The sequence below is a fragment of the Palaemon carinicauda genome, chromosome 33 (assembly GCF_036898095.1).
Source record: "Palaemon carinicauda isolate YSFRI2023 chromosome 33, ASM3689809v2, whole genome shotgun sequence".
In the NCBI taxonomy this organism is placed as follows: domain Eukaryota; kingdom Metazoa; phylum Arthropoda; class Malacostraca; order Decapoda; family Palaemonidae; genus Palaemon; species Palaemon carinicauda.
Genome location: NC_090757.1, coordinates 20,859,435 through 20,863,357, shown reverse-complemented (window position 1 = coordinate 20,863,357; position 3,923 = coordinate 20,859,435). Strand labels below are relative to the sequence as shown.

At 35.2% G+C, this 3,923-nt stretch overlaps 1 protein-coding gene across 1 annotated transcript in view; it reads right to left on the bottom strand.

The window, feature by feature from the left end:
• LOC137626087 (lithostathine-1-beta-like) overlaps positions 1 to 1,413 on the bottom strand; it is a 12,748-nt gene extending 11,335 nt beyond the window's left edge. The window contains exon 1 of the mRNA XM_068357168.1: positions 1,336 to 1,413. The gene's annotated coding sequence lies outside the window, so the exon portion shown is untranslated. The remainder of the gene's footprint in view (positions 1 to 1,335) is intronic.
• Between the last annotated feature and the right edge of the window lie 2,510 nt (positions 1,414 to 3,923).

Sequence of the window (3,923 nt, the reverse complement as noted above, 5' to 3'; positions counted from 1 at the left end):
AAGCATGACTTTCCACTCGCGTCTGTTTATGGTCTTTCTATGGCCGCAAATTTTCTTATATCCTCAATCCATCGTCTTATTTCTTTCCCTTGCTTCGTTAGAAAATATCTAGGTACTCATTCTGCTATTCTCAATGTCCTTCTATTTATCTGTCATTCTCATTGTATGTCGTGCCCGTGTCCATTTTTCTTTTCTTATTAGAATATCCTCTAGTTCAGTTTGCTCCCGTATTCATGTTGCTCTTTGTCTGTCGCCTAGTGTTATTCCCATCATTATTCTTTCCATAGCTATTTGAGTTTTAAGTAGCTAATTTTCTAAGGCTATAGCAAGGCTTTCAAGTTTCTGATGTATAGGTGAATACTGGTAGCATCATCTGATTAAAATACTTACATTTTAGAGAAAGTGGCATTTTACTTTATCAAAAAACTCTCCATCCCATAATATCTTCTATATATATATATATATATATATATGTATATATGTATATATATATGTATATATATGTATATATATGTTTGTATATTTATATACACTGTATATATACACATATATATACACATTTATATATTACACACTGTATATATATATATATATATATATAGTAATATGCATGTGTATACATTTGTACATGTATATATGTGGATATATATATATATATATATGTACATGTATGTATGTATGTATGTATATATATATATATATATATAGTATATATATGTACATGTATGTATATAAATATATATATATATATATATATAGTATATATATGTACATGTATATATATATATATATATATATATAGTGACCACTTTCCCTAATGCAAAATTAACAATCAATGCGAAAATTCATTACACGAAATGGGAATCCAAAACAAATTGGAAAAAAAATGAATAAATATGGAAGAGGGGAAAGTGATATGTGGGACATCGATGAGTAATAAATTATCCTTCAAGATACACTACTAATAACCAGAGCCTCAAGGAGTCTCCAGAAAGGACTTCATCTTTCCACGGGGCATCTTGATTGTCCCTCTAAGGTTCTCATAAGGAGGATAATTTTTGAAGAACTCCGAAGGCTTTACTTAAAGGACTTTGCATCGTTTTCTTTGGTCTCTAGCTTCACCCTACTTTTTAGCCTTCCTATTGCCTTTCCTCCATTTCGCTGTCCAACTTCTCAAAGTTTACTTCGCAATATATCAAAGACGGGAATATTATGACCAATGCGTTATTTACATGGAACAAGCCAAGTATATCCACAAACAAACACGCCATTATTAACTATGGCACATATATTGATAAAAACAAGTAGCCCAACAATAGAAATAAGATAACTTGCAAGAAAACACTTGTCTAGATCCTCGTCGACACTAGCAAAACACTAACAATGTGCGAGTGAGAACGGGATATTTTATAGTGGCAGAGGAGAGTTGGATGACGTCACAAGGTCTCTTCGTGGTAAACATTAGATAAGAGGATCCAAGACGTATTGGGTAATTAAGAACAATGAAGTCCTGTTTGGGGGAGATGCTGCTACTCGTAATATTGTTCTATTAATCATAATAATGATTGTAGTAATAAAACGTTTTGATAAGTGTAAAATGAGAAAAAGATATAATTGATTACGAAGCTGTTGCGTTTATGTTGAAAAAAATAATAAACAATTCCTTATTATATACTTCAAAATCAACAGTAAAGTTTGGACATAATTTGAAAATTTTCTGCTCTTACTACTACTAATACCACTACTACCACCACCACCACTACTACTACCACCACAGGATGCCTGAAAACCTTAAATCAATCAATCAATCAATCAACTGCTACCACTGCCATCAAAGTAGCTTTACTAGATTTGGCCTATCGTCAGTATGATTACAAAATTGCACCCGTTAATACTTCTGGTACTGAAAGTGGGGGTAACAGGACCACTGATAAGTACTACAATAACTACTTATTGTCCTTGCCTCGACCAGAGAATGATAAGGGACAATAGTTAAAGTTCCACAGGAAATCCTGCCAGGTCCTACGGTCCTCCGCAGGATGTAAGAGGGATTGACACATGATTATCATAAAGCCATAATTTGTAACCCCTGACGTGCGATTTTTTATAATTTCTATAACGTGTTTTCTTTATTATTTACTCTGCATTGTTTATTGTTTACTCGGCTCCGTTGCTCTTCAGCATACACAAAATTGTGACAGGCCGAGAGAGGCTGTGAGGCTGTGACTAAGAAGGCAGGATGAAAGCAACAGAGTAACTTTATTGTTGTTTTTGAAGATTGCCTGGCCCTTTTGGCCAGACACGGGCTTTTGCAATCTTGCAGCCCGTAGTTGAATTTATTACAGAACATCCGTTTATATATACATAAACTCCAGGCAAAAAGGACCTAAAAACATAACAGGCAATTTCATGTTCAACTGACAACCGGTGCTGTTAACAGTTAACGGTGAGAAAAACAGACATGTTATTTCAGGTCCCTATCAGTGCGAGGGGAGAGCGAAGATGCAAAACATAATATATACAAAAAAAAAAAAAAAGTCGTTATTATGTACGATCGTGTAACACACGGTTGGTACATGATCTTTTTAATCAAACGCCCTAAAGCCTTTTTTCCCCGTAGCTAGGAGAGTAGTTATGTAAATGAACATCTCATGGTGCACTGAAGGCGTTACTTAGCTGTCTTTGCAGGGTCCCTTCGGCCACTAGCAGCACTAACTTTTTATCCTTCTAAGCCTTCGTTGCGTATAGATGCTGAACGACCGATGGTTGTGGTAGCCAGTTGAAAACGTCCTTTGCCTAACGACCTGTTGGACTGGAGTTCTAGACCTGCTCAAGCTTGATAGCTTCTAGTAATGTCTGCAGTTGTGCCACTGCCTGGCCCTCCCTGGTCCTACCTTGATGGAGAGGAGCCTTAGGTAGTAGCCACCCATTGAGATACTACCGCTAGCGAGTTAAGGGGTCTTTTGACTTGCTAGACAATACTGCATTGGATCCTTCTCTCTGGTTACGGTTCATTTTCCCTCTGCCTATATACACACACACACACACACACACACCCAATAGTCTGGCTTATTCTTTACATATTCTCCTTTGTCCTCACACCTGACAACATTGAGATTACCAAACAATTCTTCATCGAAGGGGTTACTGCACTGTAATTGTTCAGCGGCCACTTTCCTCTTGGTAACTGTAGAAGAGACTTTAGCTAGGGTAAACAGCTCTTCTAGAAGGATACTCCAAAATCAAACCATTGTTCTCTTGTCTTTGGTAGTGCCATAACGTCTGTACCATTATCATTCACTGTCTTGGGTGAGAGTTCTCTTGCTTGAGGGTACACTCGGGCACACTATTCTATCTTATTTCTCTTCCTCTCGTTTTGTTAAAGTTTTTATAGTTTATATAGGAGATATTTATTTTAATGTTGTTACTCTTCTTAAAATATTTTATTTGTCCTTGTTTTTTTTCCTCACTGGCCTATTTTCCCTACTGGGGCCCCTAGGATATACAGTAGTATCATGCTTTTCCAACTAGGGTTGTAGCTTAGCAAGTAATAATAATAATAATAATAATAATAATAATAATAATAATAATAATAATAATAATAATAATAATAACAACTTGAATAAAACACCATACCGTGTCTGCTGATCTTGAGTATTAAAATCCACAATTATATGTGTTGTATATTTTCACCCTCAGCTTAAGAGGCACTTTGGAAAAAGTGCGAAAGCTCCTGCTGTTTTTAAAATATACATCGCATATAATTGTGGGTTTTAATACCCACTGGAAAAAGTGCGAAAGATCCTGCTATTTCTAAAATATACAACGTATGTAATTGTGGATTTTAATACCCACGATAACAAAAATAACAATAACAATAATAATAATAATATTGTATATGGTTAGTTTTTAGGATATTGTCA